At 43.9% G+C, this 8,158-nt stretch overlaps 1 pseudogene; it reads left to right on the top strand.

Moving 5' to 3' along the window:
- Nucleotides 1–3,489: 3,489 nt before the first annotated feature.
- On the top strand, nt 3,490–3,607 carry LOC126101023 (5S ribosomal RNA; annotated as a pseudogene).
- The last annotated feature ends 4,551 nt before the right edge of the window (nt 3,608–8,158 follow it).

Here is an 8,158-nt window from a genome sequence, read left to right as displayed (position 1 = left end):
AAACGAACTACAAGCAAGAAGTTTATGTACGAGGGTAGTCATAAAGTTTTAGTTATCATCTCGAAAAGTAAAACTACGTAGTTCTTTTTTTTTACGTACACTCTAGGACAAAAAAATTACGCACCAAGAAGGAATTATCAGAATGGATCGGAAATCGATAGATATACACACAATCAAATGATTTCAGTTTCAGAAAAATGGACTCTATGCAATTTTTTTGAGTCTACGTCTACATCTACATACATACTCCGCAAGTCACCTGACGGTGCGTGGCGGAGGATACTCTATCGGTTCTCCCTTCTAATCCAGTCTCGTATTGTTCGTGGAAAGAAAGATTGTCGGTATGCCTCTGCGTGGGCTCTAATCTCCCTGACTTGATCCTCATGGTCTCTTCGCGAGATGTACGTAGGAGGGAGCAATATACTGCTTGACTCCTCGGTGAAGGTGTGTTCTCGAAACTTCAACAAAAACCCGTACCGAGCTACTGAGTGTTTCTCTTGCTGAGTCTTCCACTGGAGTTTATCTATCATCTCCGTAACGCTTTCGCGATTACTAAATGATCCTGCAACGAAGCGCGCTGCTCTTCGTTGGATCTTCTCTGGCTCTTCCATCAACCCTATCTGGTACGGATCCCACACCGATGAGCAGTATTCAAGCAGTGGGCGAACGAGTGTACTGTAACCTACTTCCTTTGTTTTCGGATTTCATTTCCTTAGGATTGTTCCAGTGAATCTCAGTCTGGCATCTACTTTACCGACGATTAATTTTATATGGTCGTTCCATTTTGATTTCTACGATACCCTGACCTAGTCATCGGTATCTATATCACATTAGGAAATTATTAGGGAAGGAATATTTTGCCTCGCTTCAGATAAACGAACTAGAAGCAAGAAATTTATGTACGAGGGTAGTCATAAAGTTTTAGTTATCACCTCGAAAAGTAAAACTACGTAGTTCTTTTTTTTAGGTACACAAAATAAGCAGTCTTGCATATGCGGATGACTTAGTTGTGATGGCAGATTCGATTGAAAGTTTGCAAGTTAGATCAGAAATGTAAGGACTATGGTATGAAGATTAGCATCTCCAAAACGAAAGTAATGTCAGTGGGAAAGAAATACAAACGGATTGAGTGCCAAATAGGAGGAACAAAGTTAGAACAGGTGGACGGTTTCAAGTACTTAGGATGCATATTCTCACAGGATGGCAACATAGTGAAAGAACTGGAAGCGAGGTGTAGCAAAGCTAATGCAGTGAGCGCTCAGCTACGATCTACTCTCTTCTGCAAGAAGGAAGTCAGTACCAAGACTAAGTTATCTGTGCACCGTTCAATCTTTCGACCAACTTTGTTGTATGGGAGCGAAAGCTGGGTGGATTCAGGCTACCTTATCAACAAGGTTGAGGTTACGGATATGAAAGTAGCTAGGATGATTGCAGGTACTAGTAGATGGGAACAATGGCAGGAGGGTGTCCACAATGAGGAAATCAAAGAAAAAACTGGGAATGAACTCTATAGATGTAGCAGTCAGGGCGAACAGGCTTAGATGATGGGGTCATGTTACACGCATGGGAGAAGCAAGGTTACCCAAGAGACTCATGGATTCAGCAGTAGAGGGTAGGAGGAGTCGGGGCAGACCGAGGAGAAGGTACCTGGATTCGGTTAAGAATGATTTTGAAGTAATAGGTTTAACATCAGAAGAGGCACCAATGTTAGCATTGAATAGGGGATCATGGAGGAACTGTATGAGGGGGGCTATGCTCCAGACTGAAAGCTGAAAGGCATAATCAGTCTTAAATGATGATGATGATGATGATGATCATGACTCTACGACAAAAAAATTGCGCACCAAGAAGGAATTATCCGAATGGATCGGAAATCGATAGATATACAGACAATCAAATGATTACATTTTCAGAAAAATTGGGCGATTTATTCAAGAGAAATAACTGCACAAATTGAGCATGTCACTAACGTGTTGGTCCACCTCTGCCCCACATGTAAACAGCTGTTCAACTTGGTACTGAGTTACGGAGTCGTTGGATATCCTCCTGAAGGATGTCATATCAAGTTCTGTCCAGTTGGCACGTTACATCGTCACAATACCGAGCTAGTTGGAGGGCCATGCCTATAACGCCCCAAACGTTCTCAGTTTGGGGGAGATCCAACGACTTTGCTAGCCAAGGTAGGCTTTGACAAGCACGAAGGCAAGCAGTAGAAACTCTCATTGTGAGTAGGCGGGCATTATCTTGCTGAAATGTAAACCCAGGATGGATTGCCATGAAGTGTTATAAAACGGGGTGTACAATATGGTCGACGTACCGCTGTACTACAACGGTGTCGCGGATGGAACCAAACGGGTCCTGACCATCAACCCCGGTTGCCGGGCCGTGTTGTGGGTGACAGTTTGGTATACACCGCTGTCTGGGGCGTCTCCAGACGCGTCTTCGTTGGTCATCGGGGCACAGTTCCAATCGTGTCTCACCACTGAAGACAATCAGTCAATGGGAATGTGCCCGACACTACTGCAAAGGGACTTGTTAGTGAACAGAGGTCAGTGGTAGTCAGTGCAAGGGGCGATGTGGCTCAGCCCCTTTCCGTGAGCTGTCTATTAATAGTTCTTGTGGTCAGTGAAGCACCCAGTTGCATCCACATCGGATAGATGATAGTGATGAATCCGGGGCTCTGACTGCCTCTCTGGCGTTTGCTCGGTCCTCTCATCCTGTCGTCTCTATAGGCCACCGCCTCCTACTTGACGCTGTGTTCGGCAATGGTTCACCCATTCATGCCAACATCATCGAATAGTGGCATCGCTCTTGAAATGTCGAGCGACTCGCCAACTACTACAACCGGCTTTTTTGAGCCCAACTACGAGTCCTTTTTCAAAATCTGACATCTGCGATATTGTTTACCTATCCAGGAAGCGTAATTACTGTCCAACCGAGTACACGGAATGAAATTGGCGAAGACTTTGACATTCTGGTATCGGCATGTCATCTGTTTACTATCCTTACCAGCTGCGCGGTGAACTTGCGCTGTAGCGTAACAAATGGTCCAAATGGCTCTGAGCACTATGGGACTTAACATCTATGGTCATCAGTCCTCTATAACTTAGAATTACTTAAACCTAACTAACCTAAGGACATCACACAAGACCCAGTCATCACGAGGCAGAGAAAATCCCTGCCCCGCCGGGTATCGAACCCGTGAACCCGGGCGTGGGAAGCGAGAACATTACCGCACGACCACGAGCTGCGGACTGTAGCGTACCACATTCATCCATCGGTCACCAAAGTTTATAGTTTTGCAGTTTCCGTCGATACCTGTATGAATATCACAATTTGTGACCAATTTGCGTAACACCTTCGTGATATGTCTTTTTTTGTTGTCGTTTTGTTTTAAAGTGTACACGTCTGCAGTCCTGGTCCACGTTAAAATCCCCGCACCACATTAACGTAGCACGCCACTTTTTTTTTCCATCAGTCTTCTGGCTGGTTTACGGCCTTGTCGCAGTGGTAACACCGGTTCCCGTCAGATCACCGAAGTTAAGCGCTGTCGGGCTGGGCTAGCACTTGGATAGGTGACCATACGGTCTGCCGAGCGCTGTTGGCAAGCGGGGTGCACTCAGCCATGTGAGGCAAACTGAGGAGCTACTTGATTGAGAAGTAGCGGCTCCGGTCTCGGAAACTGACATACGGCCGGGAGAGCGGTGTGCTGACCACATGCCCCTCCAAATCCGCATCCAGTGACGCCTGTGGGCTGAGGATGACACGATGGCCAGTCAGTACCTTTGGGCCTCCATGGCCTGTGCGGGAGGAGAGAGTTTCTGGCTGATTTGATGCGGCCCGCCATGAGCTCCTCTCCTGTGTCAACCTCTTCATCTCAGAGTAGCACTTGCAACCTACGTCCTCAATTAGCTGGATGTATTCCATACTCTGTCTTCCTCTACAGTTTTTACCCTCCACAGCTCCCTGTAGTACCACAGAAGGTATTCCCTGATGTCTTAACAAAAGTCCTGTCATCCTTTCCCTTCTTCTTGTCAGTGTTTCCCGTATACTCGTTTCCCCTCCGATTCTGCACAGAACATCCTCATTCCTTCCCTTATGAGTCTCCCTAATTTTCGACACTCTTCTATAGCAATACATCTCAATTACTTCGATTCCCTGCTGTTCTGGTCTTCCCGCAGTCCATTTTCCCTATCATACAATGCAGTGCTCCAAATGTATATACGCAAAAATTTCTTCCTCCTATTGAAGCCTGTGTTTAATACTAGTAGATTTCTCTTGGCCAGGACTGCACATTTTGCCAGTGCTAGTCTGCTTTTGATGTACTCCTTGCTTCATCCGTCATTCGTTCTTTTGTTGCCTATGTAAGAGAACTCCTCAACTTCATCTACGTAGTGGCCATCAATCCTGATGTTAAATTTCTCGCTATTGGCATTTCTGTCACTTTTCATTACTTTCGTCTTTTTTCGCTTTACTCTGAAGCCATATGCTGTACTCATTAGACTGTTCATTTCATTCAGCAGATCCTGTAATTCTTCTTACTTTCACTGAGGATAGCAATGCCATCAGCTAATCTTATCAGTGATATCCTTTCACCTTGAATTTTAATTCCACCCTTGAACATTTCTTTTATTTGCGTCATTGTTTCTTCGATATATAGGCGAAAGACTACACCCTTACTTAAACCCTTTTTAATCTGCGCACTTCGTTCTTGGTCTTCCACTCTTACTGCTCCCTCTTGGTTCTTGTGCATACTGTATATTACCCGCACTTCTCTATAGCGTATCACCAATTTTCTCAGAATTTCGAACATCTTGCACCATTTGAGATTGTCGAACGCCTTTTCCAGGTTGATAAATCCTATGAGGGCGCCTTGATTTTCTTTAGTCTTGCTTCCTCTATCAACCGCATCGTCAGAACTGCCTCTGGCGTCTTTGCCTATCCTAAAGCCAAACCGATCGTCATCTAACACATCCCAAATTTTCTTTTCCATTCTTCTGTATATTATTCTTGCCAGAAACTTGGAAACATGAGCTAGTAAGCTGATTGCCGGCCGCGGTGGCCGTGCGGTTCTGGCGCTGCAGTCCGGAACCGCGGGACTGCTACGGTCGCAGGTTCGAATCCTGCCTCGGGCATGGATGTGTGTGATGTCCTTAGGTTAGTTAGGTTTAAGTAGTTCTAAGTTCTAGGGGACTTATGACCTAAGATGTTGAGTCCCATAGTGCTCAGAGCCATTTTTTTATTAAGCTGATTCTGCGATAATTCTCTCATTTATCAGCTCTTGCAGTCTTCTAAATTGTATGGGCATATTTAATGCTGATGTAATATTATCTACCTCTTCTGCTTTCTTGATTTTAAGTCTTCCAAAGCTCTTTTATATTCTAATTCTAATAGTGGATCACCTATCTCTTCCCTGTCGACACCTGTTTCTTCTTCTGTCACAAAAGATAAATCTCCCACCTCGTAGAGGCCTCCAGTCTATCCTTTCCATCTATCCTCTCTCTCCTCTGCATTTAACAGTGGAATTCACCTCGCATTTTTAATGTTACCACCCTTGCTTTCAGTATCACCGAAGATTGTTTGGCTTTACTGTATGGTGCGTCAGTCTTTCCGACTATCATTCCCTTTTCGATTTCTTCACATTTTTCATGCAGCCATTTCGACGTATCTTTCCTGCACTTCCTATTTATTTCATTACCAAGCGACTTGTATTTTTGTATTACTGAATTTCCCTGAACATTTTTGTACTTCCTTCTTTCATCGATCAACTGACGTTTTTCTTCTGTTACCCATGATTTTTTCGCAGTTACCTTCCTTGTACCTATTTTCTTCTTTCCAACTCCTGTGATCACCCTTTTTCGAGATATCCATTCCCCTTCAACTGAACTAGCCCCTATCGCAATATCTATAGCCTTAGGGAACTTCAAGCGTATCTCACATTTTTGCGTATTGATTATTCCAGACTCGTTTTCTAAACTTCAGCCTACTTACTCTTCATCACTACGAAATTCCAGTTTGAGTCTATATCTGCTCCTGGTACACATTACAATCCAGTATCTGATTTCTGAATCTCTCCCTGACAATGATGTAATCTAACTGAAATCTTACCGTATCTCCTGGCATTTTCCAGGTACACGTTCTTCTCTTGTGATCCTTGAACAGAGCATTCACTATTAATAGCTGAAAATTACTGCAGAACCCAATTAGTCCTTCTCGTCTCTGTTTCCTATTACCAAGCCCATATTCTCCCGTAAGCCTTTCTTCTACTCCTTCCCTTTCATACTGAATTCTCCTTTCAATATCCTCATATACTTTCTCTATCTCTTCAGCTTGCGACGTCGGCATGTATATCTGAATTATCGCTGTCGGTATTGGTTTGCTATCGATTTTGATGAGAATAACCCTATCACTGAACTGTTCACAGTAACACACTCTTTGCCCTACCTTCCTATTCATAACGAATCCCACTCCAGTCATACCATTTTGTGCTGCTGTTGATACCACCCTATACACCACTAGGGTGGGACCAAACCAAAATGGTACAGTCCATTGGTAAAGTGCAGTATCAGGGAGTCACTGGTTTTGCGAATCATTGGAAATGTTGCACATGGGTTAGCCCAATCCGGACGGTTGTATATTTCATCCATATTCTCCTGACACAACAGCAACATTTCCGCTGCTGCGGAAAATGAATTACCGCATGATACTCTACTTTATCAATGGACAACGCCGTTTAGTTTTGACTCTCACGGTACTCACTAAGACCACTGACTTTCGTCTGGACGTGAACGAGAAACTAAAAAGGGAACCAAATCTTACTAAACAAAACAAAAAACTTCGAATTAGGATTACACTGCAACAGATCGCACTCTCGTCTCTCGAGTACATATGAGTATGTCATCCTGTTTCAGCAATCTGCTTTAAAATTAATAAAACTTTTCACGATGCACAATATTTGGAGTGTACAGACCTTGTACAGACCTACGTTACGGGTACTACTCTGTTTACTTACTCTATTAGGATTCGTCTAACCAGCTGGCAGCACTACACTGACGAAATGTTTTGCAGATCTTCCTGTTGGCTTGCAGGAGGACATCTCTGGCAAGCATCGTAATGAAAAGTACTAACATTACTGAGAATCCGGAGGACGTAAAACACTGCTTTAAACAACCGATCATATGCTCCTTGACGTGTAATATGGTGTTTACCCTTTATACTGGCAGTGTGGCACCGCAGTTATGAAGAAACGGAAGCCATGTTAAATCTGGCGGTAATGGGAACATATTTTCGGAGATGGAGACTGGAACCACACCTCATCAAGACAGAGATGTGTGCAGCAGAGTGGAGAACAGGCAGCTCCAGGTCTATTTCGGTGACTGACAACTTCATCACAATCACCACCCGAAATAGCTAAGTGTTACATTTGATCGGGCACTGTCCTACAAGAAGCAGTTGGAAAAGACCGCAGTGAAGATACGAACTAGGAACAACGTCCTACATGAGTTGTGCGGAACAACTTGAAGCTCTGTTGCTGGAACACTTCATCACTTGGACCACCCTACTCTGCAGTGGAATATGGTGTTCCTGTGCGGTTGAATAGCGCTCACGCAATTGCTCGATGTACGGGCAAATGACAGAATGAGTGGTGCACTGACAAGGGGACCGAACGTACTCGTCAGCGCCGATTTCGTCCAGATTCATGATATATGCAGGGCTTGGCCAGAAATGAATGTGACAGAAGTAGCAGTTACAGATGTCAAAAGTGTTTAGAAAAAAACTAGAATTTTTGGCAAGGTTAAGGAGAGGCATGGGCCATTTATGTTTGCGCATGTGGAAGGCTGGTACTGGCGCAGCGGGAAGAGTCCACAATGGTAATCCGAGAGTTGTGCGGTCGAGTCCATATGTAAAACATTTTTCTTTTTAATTTTTACGTTACTTATACTGCAAACAAACCTAAATAATGCTCAATATATTTTATTTATTAATACTCTCAAAAAAAGCAGGTATAGGAAATTTAGGGATAGCAAATACATTTCCAAGAAATTATCGCACTTGTAGCGTCCACGAGGAATCTTCAAATAACTTTCCAGAAAAGGAATTGTAATGAAAGCCTGCATGACTTCGTATTGCATAATTTCATTTTGACCTTCGAGGAGCC

Source organism: Schistocerca cancellata, chromosome 1, assembly GCF_023864275.1.
Source record: "Schistocerca cancellata isolate TAMUIC-IGC-003103 chromosome 1, iqSchCanc2.1, whole genome shotgun sequence".
NCBI lineage: Eukaryota > Metazoa > Arthropoda > Insecta > Orthoptera > Acrididae > Schistocerca > Schistocerca cancellata.
The sequence above is the reverse complement of the archived record's forward strand: the minus strand, read 5'-3'. Positions and strand labels throughout refer to the sequence as shown.